At 30.9% G+C, this 24,601-nt stretch overlaps 1 protein-coding gene and 1 long non-coding RNA gene across 9 annotated transcripts in view; one reads left to right on the top strand and one right to left on the bottom strand.

Moving 5' to 3' along the window:
* Positions 1–3,122: 3,122 nt before the first annotated feature.
* The window catches only part of LOC134688352 (organic cation transporter protein-like), a 39,378-nt gene continuing 17,899 nt past the window's right edge, over positions 3,123–24,601 (top strand). For 2 of the 8 annotated variants that reach the window (XM_063549012.1, XM_063549004.1), the window contains exons 1-2: positions 16,406–16,589; positions 18,098–18,157. The gene's annotated coding sequence lies outside the window, so the exon portion shown is untranslated. Of the gene's footprint in view, positions 3,221–13,990; positions 14,013–16,405; positions 16,644–18,097; positions 18,158–21,174; positions 21,311–24,601 lie in introns of those variants that run through there. The other 6 variants (XM_063549005.1, XM_063549007.1, XM_063549006.1 and 3 more) reach the window with 6 other exon arrangements.
* On the bottom strand, positions 14,324–15,853 carry LOC134688354 (uncharacterized). The gene is made up of 3 exons (XR_010101801.1): positions 15,477–15,853; positions 14,984–15,051; positions 14,324–14,615 (listed from the first exon to the last, which is right to left on the bottom strand). It is a non-coding gene; the product is annotated as an uncharacterized LOC134688354 (long non-coding RNA).

Raw genomic sequence — 24,601 nt, 5'->3', positions numbered from 1 at the left:
AAACATACAAATATACATAAACACTCGTGGTCAACTGATTTTCCATCAATATTCAATTAAAAAGCTTTCTTTTTTACATAATATTCCATGTCACTCGTGACGTGTTTGCATCCTATTTCTGATTTTAAATTGACTAACAACAAAAAAAAGACATGTTCTTGATATTACTGAATACATTAACTTCATATATAGTTCTGATAAAAAGACATGTTTATATTAACTAAATTGGGTTTGTCTCACTTTGATTATCAAATTTAAGTCTTCCGTCTAACTGTACCTAATATTAAGTTATCAGATTCATGGGACTTATAAAACAGAAAAAAAATGAAACTTTACCAAGCACTAAAAAATATTAAAAGATATTGAGAAAATTACCAAATGGACAGTAAAACTCACAAGTTTCATTTAAAGCTCGTCATGTTTCAAAGTAATTATACATCTATAGCTTTTACTTTTTGCATTTGAGCGTTACTGATTTAGTAAATAAACTCATTATAGAATGAAATCAGGCATTTTACGCCATGAAAGATCAGCAATTGCAAGACTGAGATGTGGTGTTTTCCCCCCTTGAAATCGAGAAAGGGCGTTATCGGGGAGTCCCAGCTGATAGACGACTTTGTAAAGTTTGCAGAACTGGAAGCGTAGAACACTTTTTATTACATTGTCCTTCCTATTCTTTACAGAGAAATCGCATGTTTATGGACTGTCAACAGAGATATAACTGTAATTTTGAAAACATGTCTGACATGGATAAATTAAAATTTTTACTCAGTGCCGGTGTTAAAATAGTGTCAAAATTTATCACTAACATTTCTGATATTAGAACACAAACATTAATGAGAAAAAGTTAACTACTTATTTATTGTAGATTTAAATTGATATTTGATAATTATAACAGATAACTATGGGAATTTTATAGGTACAGTGCATCATAAGCCTATGAAGGCTGGCTGACATAAAATATGTTTCATATTTGTATTATAATGTTATACCAGGCTGCACTTTAATAAAACAATATATATATAGATACCAGGATTGGAATTTTGTATATACGCCAGACGCGTGTTTTGTCTACAATAGACTCATCAGTGACGCTCAAATCAAAACAAGTTAAAAATATTAAATAAAGTAAAAAGTTTGAAGAGCCCTGATGACCAAATATTCCTAAAGGTTCTGCCAAATACAGCTAAGGTAATCTATTATTGTTAATCTAAACAAGTGATTAAACACACAAGATTTTTAATATTTATGCTTTGCACTATGTCGATATCGCTTATGTGAGACTGCTTGTCCCCAAGGGTATCAGTAGATCGAAAGTCACTCAGTGATTATGTTCGGACAAATTTTCAAATTTACAAAGACCTGCCTTTCTTGATATGTTCCTAATGTCGTAACTACAATCTACTGAATTATTACCGGGCTTTCCGGGCTTTACAAACATGAGCAACACTACGGATGCCACATGTTGAGCAGGATATGCGAACACTTTCGAAGCACCGGGGAGACCTCCCCTTCCCCTCCACTCCCCCCGTTTTTAGTTGGGTTAGTGTTGCTAAGTATTAAGTTTCCTATGTTATATTTTGTGTACTATTGTTTGTTTTTTTTTCTTTCAAAGCCATTGCGTTGTCAGTTTATTGTCGACTGACTTATGAGTTTGAATTTCCCTCAGGTATATTTTGCCTCTCTTTTAAAATTTCCTGTTGATAAATTTGGAAATTACAAAAACTTTCCTCAAGCAAAATAAATTGAATTTAGATGGAATAATTTTGGTTTGTATCGTTTTGGTCATATAGTTGTTCCCTGCGGATTTAATCTTTCCTGTTGAAGGTAAACTTGAGAGTGCTTATCAGACTCACCAACTTTATATTATGTGGTCTTCATTTTGCATTTGATACAAACTAGTGGTTTTTAACGACCTTGACTAGCTGGTAATCCCTCGCATGGTCGGCCACGAGTACTGTATGTAAAATATTGATTACAATAAATGAAACTATTTTGAAAAAAATTTTTGTTGTTATTAATAGTGACCTCGATATCACCCATAACTGGCTTGTCACGTTCACTTGCCTTTTCTGTGTGTTGTTTTCAACTAAATTAGTTCTTTTCTCTAAGATATATTTTTCTAAGTTTTACACATCAGCGGTGCCATGAACATATGTGAATGTTTCACATTCAAAGTATATTGACTTGTATATTATGGTCGATTCTCCAGTCAGTACGACGCACTTTTTAAATAAACAATATTGATGTGATAAAACCATTAAAATGGCATTCACAGGCTTTCAAATCACCCTTAAATAAAACTATTCCTGCGAAGACTGTAAATTCTGAAATTATTGCGTGCATTTATTATTGCGATTTTATCATTTAAGACTTAAATGCGATTTAAATTTTTACGATTTTGAGAAAAATCCTGTTTAACTCATATAGAATATTTCAAAATGCGAGTTTAAATCATTGCGTTTACAACACTGTTGCATTTTTCGCAATAATAAAAACTTTCATTTCAAAGCAGAGCTACTAGTATATCAGAAAACAAAACGGATGCATCCTTGAAGTTTAAATCAACTGACTTTTTCTTATTAAGTTGATTGGACGGAATTCGGTAAAAAATATGATGTTAGTTTTTAATATCTGTTATTCATCCTTTAAATTATTTATTATTATACTATCACGTTTACATACAACCAGTTAGCTGAAATACGGATCAGTTATGCATATTTATAGTTCTGCAGAATGAGGGAGAATGAATAGGGTGTATTAATTCATAACACAAAATACCTTAACAATTTTTCAAGTCATAGGAAGGGAAACAGCATGCTTCACCTCAAGCTCGCAGTGAACCTTCGACGGAGATTTCAAAACGGCCTAACACTGTTTTGAGCTGAAGTGTGTTAAAGATGTAGCCTTTTAAATTGTTCAATCACTGCTTCGCGTCAATAGGCTACGGTCAACCATTGATGCAGAATTTCAAGGCTAAGCTCAGTCTATGTATCGATCTGGCTAAATATTAGCTTTGAATAAAACATCTATGGAGGTAACAAACAAATATATTGATCAAAACATGCAAAGATTTGATTCACTTTTAAAGAATGCATACACATTATAATTACTGTTGAATTCTTTAACCATGGTCTGTTAGGCATCACATGATACAGAACTAGCCTAAACCGGCTTGGGTCGTGTTTTGATACATATATTTTGAATATTCTTTCAGAAGGTAGGTTTTAATTTTTAGTGCATTGGTCGTTTAATTATTTTACGTTGTACTTGACTTCGTTATTTATAAGTTAAACATCGCCTATAAAGTTCTTGAATTAGATGTGATCAGAACACAGCATATACATGCCTCATCCAAGATAACTTTATTATGTGTACGGTGGGGGTAAAAATCGAATGATAATCCACACGATGAATTCAGTTCATATGTAGCTTTCTCCTCTCGTATTCTCATGTTGCCTGCTCAGTTTACATTAACACTTGTTAATTTTCATTAAAAAAAAAACCATTCAATTTAATATTATTTTTTCTAAAAAATATTTAAAATATTTTATATTTTTTAGCCTCTGGCCTTTGTTAGTCTTGTATTATTTTAATTTTAGTTCCTTGTGTACAATTTGGAGTTAAGTATGGCGTTCATTTCCACTGAACTAGTGTATATTTGTTTAGGGGCCAGCTGAAGGACACCTCCGGGTGCGGGAATTTCTCGCTACATTGAAGACTATGGCAAGCCGTTGTGGAATTTATTCCCTATTTATTAATATTACAAAATCATTTTTTAATATTAATAAATCGATTTTTTAATATTAAATAATACGCCGATTTTTTAAGGTTCATCATAAGGAATTGAAAAATATGGCCGTTTTTACACCTCAAAAATTACAATGAGTACAGACAAACTGGTACATCTAGGAAAGTTTTAAGGCATGGCAGGAACTAGATATATAAAAGTTATATGAAGTCTACGTTTCAGAAAATTAAAAACTTACCTGCATTTTGATGTGCATTTTTTTCCAGTCTGCAGAAGATAGCAAAATAAACAAACACCCGAGTTTCATTTGATACGGTCCACTCAGTTACACAGTTTAAGGTTCATGTGGACCCTATGGCTAAAATGGCTGTATTTTCACCTCAAAATTGTCTCTGAGTACAGGCAAACCTGTACATTTGCAAATGTTTTAAGGCATAGCATGCCCTAGATAAATAAAATTCAAATGCATTGTATGATTTAGAAAATTCATAACTTAATTGGATTTTGCCGTACACTTTTTTTCGGCTCTGCAGATGATGATCAAATTATCAAACAGTTGAGTTTACCTTGATATGGTCCACTCAGGTACACAGTTTAAATAACCAATTATTGTCAGGTATCTATTGTCAATCTAATGTCCGTGTCAATTAAAAATGCTCACTTTAATTTTTACCTGTGGGGAAGTTCTCAAACCTGTTTCCCAACTTAGTTTATTTTGGCACCTTCTGGAGGAATGAAAAAAAGTGCACTGCAAAATCCTGGTAAGTTTTTATTTTTCTAAAACATAAAACATACTTAAAATTCATTTATCTAGGGCATGCTATGCCTGAATTTTTTTACAGATGCGCAGGTTTGTCTGTACTCAGAGTAAATTTTGAGGTGAAAATATGGCCATTTTAGCCATAGGGTCCACTGATGATGATGAACCTTAAACCTGTTAAATCACCTATTGTTTACAGGTGTCTATTGTCCATCTATTGTCCATTTAAATCAATATTACTCACAACATTGATTATATGAGGGGAGCTTCTCAATCGTTTTCACTACTTGGTAAATTTTTGCACCTTCTGCAGGAACGAAAAAAATGGAGAGCAAAATCTAGAGAAGTTTATAATTTTCTGAAACATAAAATGCATTTAAAATTTATATATCTAGTTCCTGCCATCCCTTAAAACTGTTGCAGGTGTATAGGTTAGTCTGTACTCAGAGTAAAATTTGGGGTGTAAATACGGCCATTTTAGCCAAAAGGTTATGATGAACCTTAATATTAAAAAATCATTTATTGATATTTGAGACTACTATAACACATGGTATCTATATTTTTAATGAAATTGTAAAATTAGTATACTTTAATGGAATAGCAATAACCAAATACAGCTTGACATGGACACGTTTTTGGGATTGGACACGTTTAGTGGTTTGTTGAGAAATTGACACGTTTGGGCGTTTATACAAAACACACGCTTTGGCGATGTTTTTAACTAGACATGGTTTGCAGTTCAGTGACGTCAATGTGGACACGTTTGGGGACATCGAACACGTTTGGGGGGAAGGACACGTTTCTGAGTGTTACACTCATAATCTTCAATGACATCACAAATATTACATAGCGGAGTTTTAGTTATTTTCCAAGAGAAAAAGTAATTGTTTGATTGGTAAAATGTAGTGCTGAAATTTCCATCTTAACATTTTGAATTTACTATCTTGTATATAGTTAAAGATATAGTTAAAGATATAGTTCAGCATTTGTTGTCTTTTGCTTGTGTTGTTTTCTAAAATAAACATGTTGTCCCATTTTTGAAATTCTATTGGTTTTTCATAATATCTATTTAAGAGGGAGATGTAAATGTCTTTGGAAGAAATGATTTTAAATGATACAATTTTTCCTTTTCTATCTTTAAATTTATATTCGGAGTCAATAGCAACTTTTTAATTGATTCTTCTTTAGTTAGCTCTTGTTACCACTGTTTTAGTATTGCTTTCATTAATTTAGAATAATTCGAAAACCAATTTACATGGCAGGATAGTTTATTTAAAATCATATTTTGATTAAATTTTCCTTGATTATCAATTATGTCATTTACTATATAGAATTGTACTCTTTATCTATATATATCTTTATTCTGTCAAAACTTTGCAATTACAATGGTATACAGGCACTACATGACATCAATAATACAGACATAAATACATGATTACACAGAGCAAAATATGTACACTATTTACAATTATACTGATAGTATTTAGCCAGGAGGGCACACATGGGAATTTATAAATCTAATGAAAGGACACAGCTTTCTCAATTTAGATTTTATATTTAAATTCATAATTTTCTTAAACATAATTATATTTGGACGATTAACATATTTTTTATCAATACATTCGTTTCTTTTTACTGACATCTCTGTGCACATCATATATAATGATACTCATCTACAAGATCTTTAGAGTTACATAATTTACAATTTCGTCTATCTCCCTGAATATTTGTCCATCTCCCTATCTCAATGGGTAATTTATGGACACGAGCATCACTGAAGAGACATGTATTGTCGAAATGTGCATCTGGTGCAAGAAAATTGGTACCGTTAATTTTATTATGGTTGATGGTTCTGAATTTGCATAAAGTATAAATATCACGAAATTCTAAAATGTCAAAATAGTTCTCAAACCCAAAAGTGTCCTTAAAAATTCGATAATTTAATGTCTTCGAACATGCTTGCACATTTGAAAACCATGTTTGTTGAAACTGATCTTGGAGTGATGTTCTGATTGTATTCTTTAGCCAAATGTCACTAATACATGTTTGAGAAAATCACCTAAAATTTACAACATTTTCATTTGACAGCTTATACAATAGTTTATAAATGGTCGCTGATAATTTAGTCGGTTAACCACATACTAATTTCACCCAAAATGATACCATACGGACTTTAATATCTAAATTGATGGGATATTGTCTAAGTTCACCATATATTACGGAATTTGGGGTAGAAGACTTTAGGTGCAGAAGAAGCTTACAGAATTTTAATTGAACTCTCTCCAAAATGTCGTTATTCCCAAACCCCCAAATTTCACAACTGTACAATAAGACCGGTATAAAATATAAATATGCAATCGACTGTTGAATAGCCACTTCTAAATCCAAACTGATTTTCATTTATTAATAAAAATTCATCGGAAAAATTTCATAATCTATAACATAAAATCGAAGTGAATAATTTCCCAACACAACTGACAATTGTGATTGGTCTATAGTTTTTTTGGATCAAATTTGTTTCCCTTATTCTTATTAAATGGTTTGATCGTGCAATAAGTTTTTTTTCTAAAACGTTAACATTACTCAAACAATAGTCTACAACACTAGCATTTCTGCAGGTAAATTTCCCAGTTTTATCATTTCCCAGTCTACCATTCATAATGAATAAGTTGTTACATTTACATAATTCAAGCAGATTATTACCGTAACGTGTTTTCCCTTTATCCATACTAATACGATCTCTGGGTATATTATACAATTCTAAGTTACATACATCATTTATAGATACACACTCCAAATCAATACTAATATCTTTTTCATCAATAAATACATAATCTTTCTCATTTGAGGTAAGTGCGTTAAAATCGCCAATAATAAAAATATGTTCAAATGTTGTAGAAAATTCCAAGTATTCATTTTCAATTTCATTGAATGCATCAGGGGAGGAGTATGGTGTATATTCTGGTGGTATATAGACCACTCCGAAAAGTATATCCTCGTTATTGAAAACTTTTGAAATTTTACACCATAGAACAAATTTACTATTTGTTTCAATCACTTCTATAGAGTTATTCAGGTTTTCTCTATACCCGATTACAATGCCACCTTATTTAAAACCTCTTGATATTTTACGTCTATTTTTTAATTTTAATGTGTAACCAGATAAATGAATATCATCCATATCGTCAGTTTTTGATTCAACAAAGCAAACAACATCATGTTTTCGGATTAAACTTTCAAATTCTGGACATTGTAGTCTATGTTTTAGGCCACAACAGTTAACATCTTAAAGATCTATAGCTTTTTTGTCTGTAATACTATTTTTTTGACAAATAGGCAGATTCACCTGATGAAGACGCACTTATGTCTTCATTATTTCTAGTAATATTTTCATCAATATCTACATGAACGTTTAAATTTTCAAAAATACATGTAATCTGTTTAAATGCTTCATCATTACACAAAGTTGTCGAACTGTCAATATGTTGCGCTCCTCGGCAATTCTAGTAATGAGCCTTCGGAGTTGAACCTGTGCGGGATCGTTTCTTGGGGTTGCTATCAGATGAGGGGGTTGATTTTGGTCGTTCAATACTCGGTGATGTGGCGTCACTTTGGTGCTGTGGTGAGGCGTAGCTAAGACGCTGTGGTGGCGCATCACTTTGGCGTAGCGGCGAAGATCCACCTTGGCGTTACGGTAGACTGCCATCTTGGTATGGGATATCTGCTATCTCGGCATCGTCGGGGATTTGGTAAAGCTCATTGTCTATAAAAAGGCGGTCTCGTACGAGTGTTGCAATTTTCCTGTTTCGCTTTGCCTCTTTCATAATAGGATATAGCTTTCGTCTCCTGTCCTCTATTTCTTTGGGGAATTGTTGCTTAATGCCGTATCTTGTGTTCCGTAGCCTGTTTGCATTATCTAAAACGTACTGTAGGTCACAATGATATAGGAAACGTGCTACTATAGGTCTTCCGCCACCTTGATATCGTCCAAATCTGTGAACGTTTCCGAACTCTATTGTATAGTCAATGCCTAGTTCGTTGTTAAGAAAACAACGGAGAAGTTCTACGGTGTTTTCATCTCTTACGTTATAAAGCCCGGTAAAAACAAGATTGTTCTTCATGGAGCGGCACTGAAGGTCGAGCACTTTTTCCTTCATGTTTTCAAGCTCTGTTTGGCAGTTGCATTCTTGCCGCTGGTCACTTAATTCTGATAAATTTTTGAATAGTTTATTTATACAGACTTTTGTTTGTTCGAGTTCCTTTGAGTTTTTCTCGGTGACGATTTTGTTTCTGTCGCATCGAGCTTTAACATCGTCAAATAGGTTCCCTTTCCCTTGGACATTGGTTTCAAGTTCCGTAACTGTTGTTTGACATGTTTTTAGTCCCTGCTCGTTAGTTATAACCCTGCTGGTCAAGGATGTTATTATATTTTTAAATTCACCGAAATTTTCAATCCCCTTTTCAACAACTTGCAATCTTTTATCAATACTCGATACCAAGCTAATAAAAGTGTTTAATAGTAAAGGTACGCTTAGATCGTCTCCATTGCCTTCAATAATTGTCCTACTATATATCTTCCATCAGTTTACGAGTCTCGCTTAAAGCCATTATGTGTATTGCGGATGTGTGTAAACACTAAAGGGCATGGTTGAATATTAAAGTCCAAAGTCCAACTTTGATGAACTGGCCAGTAGCGCTTTCAAATACGTTATATTATTCAATCTTAGTGAGTTGTATTCGTTACATGTAGGTGTCTGTGTCATGTACTATTCTGGTGATGTCTATGAAGAATAAACAATTGCTGTGAAAATAACTAAAGTGTTACTTTTCTTTGGCTTTCTTCATCCGAAAATAAAGTCCGTTCGATATCGATTCCAATCATATATCACATATCTCCATAACGCTTTCGATTTTGCTACATTTTCATAATTTTGTACTCTGAAAATTTTACACGTCCATCATTCTTTAGGGCACATAACTCCTTCCTATCCAGTTTTTGAAAATGAGACATTTACCGTTTAATTTGATATTGGTATTGCCCCATATAAGCTGCTGTCTAATTTGTTTATATAATAGTTGATCTGGGGCCTGTTTATCGAAACTGTCCTAAGATCGGTCCTAAGAATTTCTTACGACAGAAGTTAGGATAAAGTTAGGACCGACTTACGACACGTCTCAGCATGCACATCGAAGCTATCTTATGAATATCTAAGCTAGGGCGTCCTAACTGATGTCTTAAGTATTAGCGAAAAAGAAAATACAAACCGAATATGAAAAAAAAATAATTATGATATCATACATGTATTTCATCAATAATCTTATTTAAAATATGGTTAATTAGAATCTAATAACTAATAAGTAGTTTTAAATTAAAGGTAATAAATATTTTTTGTAAAATAATTGTACAGTTAAACTGTATGAAACAAAACATGACACAAAAATACAAAAATAACCAACTACCTGTAAACCAGATATATAATACGTAAAATCATAACATGTTTTTTGGGTGAGTTAAATTCGAAGTGTCACATTTTCAAATGCAAATCTCGTGCATTATTCATATCATTACGGAGAATTTCAACTAATTTTACTACTGCTTTAATAATAATACGCGTGAAAATGAACAAAAGACGAAATTCGAATGTATCCTAAAGTTAGGACCGTCCTAAGACCATCTTAAGACACCTAAATTGGTATCCTAAAGTTAGGACAATTCCTAGGATTTTCCTAAGTTGCGACATGTTTGATAAACCCATTTAGGACTAAGATGTGTCCTAAGTTGGTCTTAGGACACGTCCTTATCCTAAGAGAGCTTCGATAAACAGGCCCCTGATTCTTATTCAGATCTTCAATTTATCAATGATATGATTATTCTTAAGTAAAACTGTGGAATTATTTCTTTCAGTTTATTGACCAAATTGATATTGTTGAAGTTCATTTTAAATATAAGGAATTCTTGTCCAAATTTATCAATATAAAATTTTAGTAAGACTTTCCAATTTGGTGATAGATCTTCGTTATCAATGAGTTTTTTTTTTACCCAACTAATATTTATCGCTTCTAGATATTTATCAATGATTATCATTTTAAGCCCGCCAGCATGGTAATTTTTACTTCTTCTATCTCTTTTAACTTTTTCTGGTTTATTATTCCATATAAAACTATATATATTTTTTTTTAATTTTGCTTTACGTCTACTCGTATCGATAAATAGTCAATGTTTTTGGAACAAACACATTACATCAAATAAAAACAATAAAACAGACAATTGCGTATTTATAAGGGAGTATCAGTGTCTTTCAGTTACATGTAAGAAATATAAGAAAAACTTATAAGGTCTACAAATAAAATTAAATAATTAATGTGATGTTTCATTAGAGTAAATCATTATTATTTTTGTTTTCAAGTTTCCATCAGAAATAATATTTATTTAACTTTTTAGGTTTATGCTCAGTAGCTATGTACGAGTTTCTGATAATAATGTGACGGTCATGGGATCTGTATATTTTTTCGATGAATTCATATTTTTAAAAGGATTTAAGCAATAATCGTAAAGGGAGAATGGTAAATTTTTGTAAAATATAAACCTATTGTATGAGAATGAAAATTGCGTCATCCTAGAATCCCTATATAGTATGTAGAAATAAATCACTTGACCAAACAAACATTTCATCATGTACCTACATGGTCGCAACTTTTTTTTATTGCGAAATTTAAAGTCATAAGAAACCTCAAATTAAAAAAAATATGCATGTTTTTTTATAACTAAATGGATAGTTTTCATTATACAACTTATGTACATATACTTTTTTCTGAGGAAAATTCTTTAATTTGTTCACATTTAGAAGAAGTTTACTTATTTTTAATTGCTTGCTTCCAGGAAGCAATTCGACGACATATTTTCCGTATGCATAATGACCCGAGCCTAACCCTCCTCGTAAAAATCCGGTGATCGCAATACGCATGAATCTGTCATTGAAATAAACAAATATCTGATTATACATGTTAAACACGTGCTCAATACCCATGCTTTTTGTGATTTGTTTACTTTAAGGTGACAATCGGTAAAACTCGGCTTCAAAACACGGCATTTAATGAGCAGCCATATTTGTTAAATCATAACAAACAGAGAGAGAAAAAATTGACGATTATATGATATATTTGCGAAAATAATGATAAAATTGTGCACAGAGGACTAATTAGTTTGTGATATTATACATGCATTGGTTCAAGAATTGGATAAACATTATTTTTCACCACTCGCTCGTTTCATATGACTTTAAATCCTTTTAAAACAGTTAATGCTCCTACTGATGCCGATCGTCTAATATTAATTAATCATAAAATAATTCACTGTGATCCGGGGGTCGTGTCAACGAAGCTGTCCTTGGACTAGGACATGTCTAAAGATGGTCTTATGACATGTCTTAGTCCTAATTAAGGTTAACGAAAGTCTCCTAAAATAAGATATGTCCTAAATTTGGTCCTAAAGTCCGGATACAAAAATAGGTGTCTCCGGATAGTCCTAAAAGTTACGATGTCCTAAAACGAAATAAAAACAACCAATATGGCATAAACTCAATGATAAATTTCTAATACAATATTAAACTATTATAATATTAAAAAAATAAACTAATTAAACAAAATATTGTTCAATATTTGTTAAAGATTCAATTGTGATACAATATTTTCAATTTGTAGACAAATTTGATCTTTAAAATACTTCCAGATATCAAGTGCTTTACTATATAAACTAAAATTTGCATTTCTATACTCAAATTTATTTGAAATAGACATCAATAGTTACTCTCCAAAAAGTATGTTCGGCGATGTCATATTGTTACGCTCATATATAGAATAAGTGGTGCTGTCTTTTTTGCTTTAAACAATACTATCAACATGAATGTAATTTTTTGCATCAAACCAAACTGTGCAATGTTAATTTTGATATGGAAAATACTGATTTCTTTTTAATTGATCGTTATTCAATACTTGTAATGAAATCGATTGGATCCAAAGACAAAACTAATTTACATACTAACACTAAATTGCAGCACGAACATCGCATTTAACAAAGTTGTGTGACTATTTAGTTTTGTTGTCGTATGAAATTCATTTCTATCATTTTATCATGTAAAATAACGTTTAAAAATTTACTTTTATTTTCCGTAAATTAATTTCCATGAAAGAGTCATCCTCCCTGTACACATAAAGTGAAATACAATATAATATATGCCATTGAATTCTCTACATATTTTTTCAATTAAATAAATGTGTTAGGATGGTCCTATGACCATCGTATAGTTAGGACTGTCCTGAGATAGCTTTGTTTTACATCCTAAGACATGTCTCAGACACGTCTTAAGACCATCCTTAATAATGTCATAAGACCTATCTTAGGACAGATCCTGGACACTTTCATTGACACGGCCCCAGTTTTACTAATGAATGTTGTTTAACATATTTATGCTCAAGCAATTGAAAAGTTAAACGGGTGTCATTTTGAAATGTACAGTCACTGTTTATTTTCAATGAGCGTAAGTATCGTATTTTTTCCAAAGATTTCTTTTAACCACTAAGAAAATTAGATCCATTATGCCCAATGATATCCTATTTCTAAGACGTTCGCAATATTTTTTAAATATCATTAACCATTGATATGATCGAAAATTTAATGATCATCAAAAGCTTAATTATTCGTGTCGCTTTGTAACCAGGGGCCGTGTCAATGAAAGTATCCTAGGATCTGTCCTAAGATAGGTCTTAGGACATTATTTAGGATGGTCTTAGGACGTGTCTGAGACATGTCTTAGGATGTAAAACAAAGCTGTCTTAGGACAGTCCTAACTACGATGGTCCTAGGACCATCCTAACACATTTATTTAATTGAAAATATATGTAGAGATTTGTGTCATAGTTAGAAATTGCATTAAATTTCCTTTAGATTTTTATAGGGAATATTCTTATTTTTATATTCAATATTTTAGACATTTTGGAAATTTAATTTTATATTTGGCTTAAAACATTTTGAAGTTTGGTTCACAAGTTTTCTTTCACTTTATTATCAATCTTAATACAGAAATAGTACTAGGTGTAAATCTGCTAAACAAAGAAAAGATTATTTTCAAGCTATCTTGTATGTATTTATCTCGTCTATGAAAAAGCAAGGCGACAGATTAAATTATGTAATGTCCATTAGTTCTTTTGTAAGGGTTAACAAATAAATACTTTATGTAATTAGACATCTTTTGACAAGTTTAGTTGATAAAGAAGGAAATAGAAATAGCCACATTGACAATGAGTGGTTTTGCACGTGATACGATAATCTGCCACTTTTACACTGAAAATTTTGTAAAATAAATTTCGATTGGCTCAAAACATGAAAATTAGTTTAATTCCATGGATTCACTTTTTTTCTTGATTAGCGTCACTCTGCCATACGCTATCAAGAAATAAAGACTCTTTTTTATTGCATGAATCCTTGGTTTTGACTATTTTCAGGTGAGTACATATTTTATGTATATTTTTCTATTATGTTTTAAAAACTAACTTAAAAGAAGGTAATTTATTCAATTTTGAAAGGTTAATTAATTGAATTCATATTTGGTGTTAATTCAAATTATTTAAAAGTGTAAATTGTTTGAAAAGTTAACTAAAGTACTTTTGGCAAAAAGTCCTTAATTTGGTAAATAGAAACATAACTTGTGTAAATATATTTGTTTATAAGTTTCAGTTTAGTTGGTAATAGTTTTAGTTAATTACTTTTGTTTAATTATGTTACTGTGTACATATCTTGAATGTACATTTAAGTTTTGGTATTGCGGGCTGCCATAGATTTATTTATATGGGAGATAACTCAGGGTTTACTTGCGACAAAATTGCGGGACAAATAATATTGTGTATTTTCACCAGTTTAGAGCCAAAATAAGTCATGGTTAGTGTAATACATTTATTATTCAATACATTCATGTTAGTTTTCCATCGTCGCCGAGTAACAAAGCTTGTATATGAAACCGGGTGGAAATGGGCATCATAAAGACTCGGTTGTAGTTTTATGGATTCTTTATTAAAGGTCTTAGTAAACGGTTGTCTCGTATAAAGACCCTACAAAACATAATTATAAAATACTATAAATACAGGTGCAAAGATAGATAACTCTGACATGCTTATGAACAAGTACATTGCACTGTATAACATCTTTAATAAAATAATATTCCCTTTCACTCTCAAAGACTCAACATAAACTTGCGTCTTACATGTATTAGTTTATGCATCTCATAAACTTAATTGCAATAAATACTCTGTTACCATGTAAATAATATATACTACATGAATTCCATAAATAGTAATAAACTAAGCAAAACGGTAAAACATTAAAATATCTACATGCAGCAACTCAGCAACGCAAAGTAAGCAAAATAAGCAAATAACTAACCAAATGATAAAACAACATAATACAACTCTTTGCTTACCTCAAGTGCTAGTTTGAAGGTCACAAGACTTCATATGTGTATTGGCTACATGTACATCAAATATTAACCTGAAGATAAATATAAATTTATAACTACTGTGTTCCATGTCTATAATATGAACACATACCAAAAATAAGAAAATCTGTTCCCTTAGATACTAAAACATAATAAAGGTTTAAAATGAATATTTAACTATTTAATTTACTTCTTATTTATATACAAGAAAACTCTTTCTTTCTATTTAATATAATTGCACTCCCATGCTCTATTTTAATCTATTATTTAGTAATTATTTAATATTTTAATCATTTATCAATCTTTAATGATTTAAAGCATGTTATGGTTAATTAATTGTATTTATCATTCATAAAGGTCATATTCATACTACAGATTCATTTCTCCATTCAATCCAATCAATCTAACCAAATCTTACATACTCTGTTAAAAACTATAGAACTATTAAATTAATGTGAGAAAAGTATATATAACTGACCTGTAAAGTAGTAATATGAATTCCCAAAAGATTCAGCAATAACTATACAATAATTCATATAAGACCATTTGCACACTCCAAAATTGTGAAATCTATCTTCTCACTATGACAGTTGAAATAAGAGTGTCCAGAACAATAGAATTTTCCCTCCAAAAAGAACATGTGACCAAAATCACTATCAATAAGAAATATAGCCTTAATTAAGATTCTAAATATAGAAATCAAGGTAACATAGACAAACAGGTACACTGGTCAGTTTAACAGTAATCAGACTGGACAAATTAAATACCATTCAATTTGTAACTAATAATATCAATAGTATGACAATCATTTTATTCCAATATATCTAATCAATATATACAAATTTACATTTACAAAAATATGCTAAATTCCACTCTACCGCATATAAGCAAAGAAACATTAGTTCTCCTGAATTTCCCATTCCAGCCTTGTGATTTCTATATTTTAAGACTTTGTTTATTTACTATCCTAATAGTTAAGAATGATGCATACAGTTTAAGGGCATCTAAATATATTTCTTTATTTAAATTGTATTTTACTTTAGAGTAAATTAACTCAGTAGTCACAGAATGTTTAATTTTAGTATGTGAGCTAGGTCCCCAGAGATAACTTAAGTAGTTATCCCCCCTTGATATGCAAATTAGTTTGCAAGTGTTTGTTTTAATTAGAATATTTTGTATATAAACTTGTTTGAGATTAATTACATGTTTCATTGTGGCATGTCTATGGAGAGTCATTTTAAACAATGCAGATTGTTTATATTTAGTTTTAATACTTTATAAAGATGATAAAATTTAATGTTAAAGATTTTTTTAGTAATAAAAAGACAATTTGAAATTTATATCTGTTTGGTTAAGGCTTATAAAATCATGTTCCCTTTTCAGTAATAGAAATCAGTTAGGATCTTTAAATTTCATATTTTATTTGGTTTAATTATACTAAGCCATGTAAAGGCTTAGTTTATGAAGTTTTGGTATTGTTAGTTTACTGTCTATTATTATGTTGTGATGTAATATATATTATAGACTCTGCCATACGCTATCAAGAAATAAAGACTCTTTTTATTGAATCCTTGGTTTTGACTATTTTCAGGCCTGCCAAAGACAATTGTGTCAGCTTTCTGTAAGAAGCACGCAGCACCCGAAAGTAAGCTCACCGAATAGCTCATCACCCTGCTCGCTCTACCCACACAATAAATACACAAAAAACTTAGTTGTGTCATTTGTATGACATAGATTAAATTGTATTTTAGAACCTATATGTAAAGAGAGGGAGGATGACTCTTCTATAGAAAACAATAAACCCAAAATAAAAGTTAAAAAAAATTTCGGGATACTAATAAATACGTTATTAAATATGATAAAAGATATAAATGAATTTAATATGAAAACAAAAGTAAATGGTCACAAAACTTTGTGATATTCGTGCTGCAATTTTAGGACATAAACTAGTTTTGTCCTTAGGTCCACTCGATTTCATTACCTGTATCGAATCAGGATTAGGTAAAAAAAGAAGTAAACTTTTTCCCATATTTGAATTATTTAAAATATGTTGTTTATGATGATGGCATTGTTGTAGGCTTCAAAAAAGGCAGCACGAAATAATTTAATATAATACAATTAAATCTTTAACAAACATTAAACAATATTTTTTTTAATTAATTTTATTTAATGATAGTTTAATATTGTATTAGTATTTTTAGTATTGAGTTTATGCCATGTTTGTTGTTTTCATAACGTTTTAGGACGATGTAACCTTTAGGACTATCCTAAGACACCTAATTGTATATCCTAACTTTAGGACCAAGTTTAGGACATATCTTATTTAAGGAGACTTTCGTTAACCCGACTTAGGACTAAGACGTGTCCTAAGACCATCCTAAGACATGTCTTAGTCATAGGACAGCTTCGTTGACACGGCCCCAGGTAGATATTGCCTTAGTCGTAGATGGCAAAACTTTCCTTAGTTTTTTTATGACAGTTGTTTTCAACTCGTTTGATGTGTTTGAGCTTTTCATTTTGCCATTCGATAAGGAGCTTTTCGTTTTGGATTTCCCTCGGAGTTCGATATTTTAGAAAAGATAAAGAAAAAACGCGAAAACGATCGTCAAAACAAGAGCTATCATCAAACCATCAAAACCGTTGTCTACCCATAAATCAGAGAAAAACACAACCATGAGCACTGCCAAAATATAATTATTGGTCTGATTGTAGAGCTGTGAATGAACATATGTGCATAACAATAATATTAAGTTTGGTTTTAATTTACTAATTAAAAATAAATATGTTTAATATTCTAAGTTCTAATCTTATTACATTGTTGAATTGGTAACATAAGAATAAATTAGTTTACCCTGATCGCATTTAGATTTACGTGATAGGTATCACCGAAAACAATTACGATGTGCTATTCCGTTTCTAATTTTTTAATAAGTCTTCTTGACCAAATCCTTATGTCGTTAAAGATTAGTAAAGGTTCTAGGTTATGTGTGGTAACGAAATCCATTAGTCACAAGTTAACCAGTAAAGCATAAATTAAAAAAACAGGATATATATTTCTACCTTTGTAACTTTGACATAACAAGATAACTTATATTTCAGGGTAAAAGGAAGAATATTTGCTTTTTATTTCAATCTTAACACATCTCTCGACATATCAAGGTAGGATAGAATTTCTTTAATTTTGTTTAGTTTGTAAATTCAAACAATATTTCATGCCAGGCTACAGTAAGAGTTAATATTTCAGTCATTCGGTCACCGATTTTGTTCTGATAGTTCCAATAAAAAAGATTAACAATAGTGGTCAATGCATGTAGATATTATCAATTATGTTTTAATAATTTAATTTTTGATTTTATATATACTTGAAGGCCTCACTGTGACTTTGAGATGGCGAACAGTAATAAAAGCGCTGTTCCTTTGCTTTCTGTGTGTGTTTTGTTGTGCATGTACTGATTGTGTGTCATTGATTGTGTGTCATTGATTGATATATCATATCCTTTGCTTTTCATTTGTGTTTTGTTGTGCATTTACTGATTGTGTGTCATGGATTGATATATCATATCCTTTGCTTTTCATGTGTGTTTTATTGTGCATGTACTGATTGTGTGTCATGAATTGGTATATCATATCCTTTGCTTTCTGTGTGTGTTTTGTTGCGCATGTAATGATTGTGTGTCATGGATTGATATATCATATCCTTTGCTTTTCATGTGTGTTTTGTTGTGCATGTACTTATTGTGTGTCATGGATTGATATATCATATCCTTTGCTTTTCATTCGTGTTTTGTTGTGCATATACTGATTGTGTGTCATGGATTGGTATATCATATCCTTTGCTTTTCATTTGTGTTTTGTTGTGCATATACTGATTGTGTGTCATGAATTGGTATATCATATCCTTTGCTTTTCATTCGTGTTTTGTTGTGCATATACTGATTGTGTGTCATGGGTTGGTATATCATATCCTTTGCTTTTCATTTGTGTTTTGTTGTACATGTACTGATTGTGTGTCATGGATTGGTATATCATATCCTTTGCTTTTCATTTGTGTTTTGTTGTGCATGTACTGATTGTGTGTCATGAATTGGTATATCATATCCTTTGCTTTTCATTCGTGTTTTGTTGTGCATATACTGATTGTGTGTCATGGATTGGTATATCATATCCTTTGCTTTTCATTTGTGTTTTGTTGTACATGTACTGATTGTGTGTCATGGATTGGTATATCATATCCTTTGCTTTTCATTTGTGTTTTGTTGTGCATGTACTGATTGTGTGTCATGGATTGATATCATATCATTTGCTTTTATCGATTATCTCCTTGATATCGCATTAAAGATAATCATTTGACAATAATTGATTGATTAATTGTTAGAAACTCATCTAGTGGCAAATTCTTCATACAAATTCAGATGGAAAAGAAATTTACAATTAAACAATAGGCATTTTCTGAGAGTTGTTGCAATGTTTTGCAAATTTTCAAACACAAAATGAAAAATGTACGACAAAAGGGACGATTTTTCTTTCCTTAATGTTACTGTTAATTTTTTATTTTTGAACGGTGATGTTTCTTGCACCGTCATACTGTGACTTACTCATTCGCTATGCCCCTGTCTGTAGTGACGTTTCGGATTTCAACGAAGTATTAAAACTGTATAATAATTGCTCGTAAATTATAAAGTCAGTTACCACAAACTTCTTAAAACCTTAAATAAAAACTCCATAGATACACAGATTTTGTTTGTAAGTTTGGATGTACATATAGAAAACGGAATAGCAGATCCTATTGTTTACGGTGATGTTGTTTTCCGAGCCTAAAAAATTACGTAAGATCCAGATAAACACTTCAATATTTTAAATAAATTCAATCTGAAATGTTACCAATCCAACACTGTAATTAGACCTCTGATTATTGAATTTATTCTAAATATTATTGAAATAAACATATGTTCTTTCACGGTACCACAATCTGTCGATACCTATATTTTTGGCATGGAACAAGGTGATGTTTTTTCTTTGACTGTTAATGATGTCTTTACACTAAATCGCCCGGATATTGTATGTGTACTGGTTGATATTCTTGTCTTATGTGGATTTTTTTATTCGTTGTTATTGGCTTTGAACTAGCAGTCGGTAACAGCAAGTACGTTAGGTTGTGAACTTTGTGTTTTGTTGTTGTTGTCATGGATGGAAAAATACCCCCATTATCACGTCCAGTCGGATTTTTTTGTCGGATGTGTTTTCTGCTTTGTATCAGTCTGATAAGTAGGGCAGTCAGTTCTTATGTTGTACTATTACACCACTGTCCCAGGTCAGGAGAAGGTAGTCGCCTTTAAAGATGTTTTTATCCGACACATTATATATATGCCTGTCCCGAGTCAGGATGAGATGGTTCTGTTGTTGTTGTTGTCCCATGTCTGTGATATTTGTATTTAGTAAATTTTTTGTTATAAATGAGGTCATCATTTTTCTCAAATGAATTGTTACATATTTTTCATGTTGGTGGCTGCAGGAAAAAAATAAATGTGTTGATGTATTTCATTTCCTCATTTCTTCACTTAAAACAATGACTTAAAGGAGATGCGGTATGATTGCAAACGAGAACAGTATACACCGTAGTTAAAATGAAGTGGATGTAAGCAATCACAAGCAACCGCACGGCCTTCAACAGCTCATATTTTTTTCTGTAATTAATTTAAAAAAAAAAAGGTGGAATATTTTTGGGGGGAGAGAAAGAATAACGCGGATATACATGGCCTCAGGCATGACATAATTTGAATAGGTTTTGTTCTTGGAATAAGGAAATTTTGAGCAGAAAGATTTATGTTGCCTATGTTCTAAATAAACTGATAAAATTTTATTTAAATGCTACAGTAATATAAAACGACATAAAATTAAAATGTCACTGACTGACGCAACTACAACATTGGTAACATATTAAATACAAATGTACTAAAAGTAAAGGGACACGTAAGCGGGTCGCTTGATTAAAAATTCAAAACACTCAAATAATTATGAACAAAAAAAAGCGAATCTTATATTACTTAGATCTATTTAATTTACTTTCATAAAAAAATTAATACATCCTTAATGTACGTCAGAGGATTACTCAAGTTATTATATTTTTAATATCTTTTATACTGTGTATCTAATCTGTTTCCTCAGGAAACTACAGTCTGTTTTTTTTTAAACATTCATGTACTTACCTTATAAAATGTTAAAATCAATGATCATTCTTTCGAAAAAGTTGGATTATTTCAAAAACCGATATTTTACACATGGGATAAGTTAAATATACGTCTAAACTCAACCGTAAGTGAAAAACAGTAACTTTTAGGAACAAAAAAGTTAAAAGTATCTTAGATTACGATTCTTCTACAGTATAAGTTGCCGATATATAGTTAAGTATTAATTTATCTGCATGAGCATTCTCCATTTTCTAGCTGTAGATTTTTGTTACTTTTTGGTTTCATTTCAAAATTTACTTATCTCATGTTATCTATTTGATTGATTGTTTATTTGTTGTTTGTTATGATCCCACGTATAATAATAATGTTGATGTAGCTCTTGATATTTGTTAGGCTAATCATTTTCTCTTATTTTCTCTTATAAGTATATTTTTGAATGAGTTGTGAGTTTTTTTCATTTTTCGTCGTTCATAATATACGTGAACAAATTGGACGTTAAGCAAACTTCTTTTTGAGCTTCTTATATTATGCCAAAAGTTAAGTATTTTGCACCTTTTTCTGTATGCTAAGCTAAAAAAAATTATAACCAATAGTTGTATAGAAACTCGTCTATTGTTGAAGGTTAGGAGTTTTTCTAAATTCATTTCTTTGTGTTACAATTTCAATAACGTTTATCCCGATGTCTCTTTTTAAATCTACCGAACACGTCATAATTTGTCATTTTAGTCACCACTGATGTTTCATCTATGATAATGATACACATATTCTATGATAATGGTACACATATTCTATGATAATGATACACATATTCTATGATAATGGTACACATATTATAGTAATCAACAAATTGAAAAGATCAGTTTTGAAAGGCAACACTAGACCATCAATTCTTTTGATAAAATACTCTTTTTTTCCTGACTGTTTTGAAAAGCCAATACTTGTATATTGAATATATGTATATGCAGTGAGTATTTGAAAGTTGACATACTGAAATGAAAAGTTCATTCATTATGAAAAGATGTTTTCGTAATTCATGCATGCACTTATCGTTTTAGTATGTCAAATCTCTTTAAATAGACAGAAGAAACACATGCACTTATCGTTTTAGTATGTCAAATCTCTTTAAATAGACAGAAGAAACACATGCACTTATCGTTTTAGTATGTCAAATCTCTTTAAATAGACAGAAGAAACACATGCACTTATCGTTTTAGTATGTCAAATCTCTTTAAATAGACAGAAGAAACACATGCACTTATCGTTTTAGTATGTCAAATCTCTTTAAATAGACAGAAGAAACACATGCACTTATCGTTTTAGTATGTCAAATCTCTTTAAATAGACAGAAGAAACACATGCACTTATCGTTTTAGTATGTCAAATCTCTTTAAATAGACAGAAGAAACACATGCACTTATCGTTTTAGTATGTCAAATCTCTTTAAATAGACAGAAGAAACACATGCACTTATCGTTTTAGTATGTCAAATCTCTTTAAATAGACAGAAGAAACACATGCACTTATCGTTTTAGTATGTCAAATCTCTTTAAATAGACAGAAGAAACACATGCACTTATCGTTTTAGTATGTCAAATCTCTTTAAATAGACAGAAGAAACACATGCACTTATCGTTTTAGTATGTCAAATCTCTTTAAATAGACAGAAGAAACACATGCACTTATCGTTTTAGTATGTCAAATCTCTTTAAATAGACAGAAGAAACACATGCACTTATCGTTTTAGTATGTCAAATCTCTTTAAATAGACAGAAGAAACACATGCACTTATCGTTTTAGTATGTCAAATCTCTTTAAATAGACAGAAGAAACACATGCACTTATCGTTTTAGTATGTCAAATCTCTTTAAATAGACAGAAGAAACACATGCACTTATCGTTTTAGTATGTCAAATCTCTTTAAATAGACAGAAGAAACACATGCACTTATCGTTTTAGTATGTCAAATCTCTTTAAATAGACAGAAGAAACACATGCACTTATCGTTTTAGTATGTCAAATCTCTTTAAATAGACAGAAGAAACACATGCACTTATCGTTTTAGTATGTCAAATCTCTTTAAATAGACAGAAGAAACACATGCACTTATCGTTTTAGTATGTCAAATCTCTTTAAATAGACAGAAGAAACACATGCACTTATCGTTTTAGTATGTCAAATCGTATGTCAAATCTCTTTAAATAGACAGAAGAAACACATGCACTTATCGTTTTAGTATGTCAAATCTCTTTAAATAGACAGAAGAAACACATGCACTTATCGTTTTAGTATGTCAAATCTCTTTAAATAGACAGAAGAAACACATGCACTTATCGTTTTAGTATGTCAAATCTCTTTAAATAGACAGAAGAAACACATGCACTTATCGTTTTAGTATGTCAAATCTCTTTAAATAGACAGAAGAAACACATGCACTTATCGTTTTAGTATGTCAAATCTCTTTAAATAGACAGAAGAAACACATGCACTTATCGTTTTAGTATGTCAAATCTCTTTAAATAGACAGAAGAAACACATGCACTTATCGTTTTAGTATGTCAAATCTCTTTAAATAGACAGAAGAAACACATGCACTTATCGTTTTAGTATGTCAAATCTCTTTAAATAGATAGAAGAAACACATGCACTTATCGTTTTAGTATGTCAAATCTCTTTAAATAGACAGAAGAAACACATGCACTTATCGTTTTAGTATGTCAAATCTCTTTAAATAGACAGAAGAAACACATGCACTTATCGTTTTAGTATGTCAAATCTCTTTAAATAGACAGAAGAAACACATGCACTTATCGTTTTAGTATGTCAAATCTCTTTAAATAGACAGAAGAAACACATGCACTTATCGTTTTAGTATGTCAAATCTCTTTAAATAGATAGAAGAAACACATGCACTTATCGTTTTAGTATGTCAAATCTCTTTAAATAGACAGAAGAAACACATGCACTTATCGTTTTAGTATGTCAAATCTCTTTAAATAGACAGAAGAAACACATGCACTTATCGTTTTAGTATGTCAAATCTCTTTAAATAGACAGAAGAAACACATGCACTTATCGTTTTAGTATGTCAAATCTCTTTAAATAGACAGAAGAAACACATGCACTTATCGTTTTAGTATGTCAAATCTCTTTAAATAGACAGAAGAAACACATGCACTTATCGTTTTAGTATGTCAAATCTCTTTAAATAGACAGAAGAAACACATGCACTTATCGTTTTAGTATGTCAAATCTCTTTAAATAGACAGAAGAAACACATGCACTTATCGTTTTAGTATGTCAAATCTCTTTAAATAGACAGAAGAAACACATGCACTTATCGTTTTAGTATGTCAAATCTCTTTAAATAGACAGAAGAAACACATGCACTTATCGTTTTAGTATGTCAAATCTCTTT

Source organism: Mytilus trossulus, chromosome 10 (assembly GCF_036588685.1).
Source record: "Mytilus trossulus isolate FHL-02 chromosome 10, PNRI_Mtr1.1.1.hap1, whole genome shotgun sequence".
NCBI classification, from domain to species: domain Eukaryota; kingdom Metazoa; phylum Mollusca; class Bivalvia; order Mytilida; family Mytilidae; genus Mytilus; species Mytilus trossulus.
Note: the sequence above shows the minus strand (reverse complement) of the source record. Positions and strands in the feature narration are given on the sequence as shown.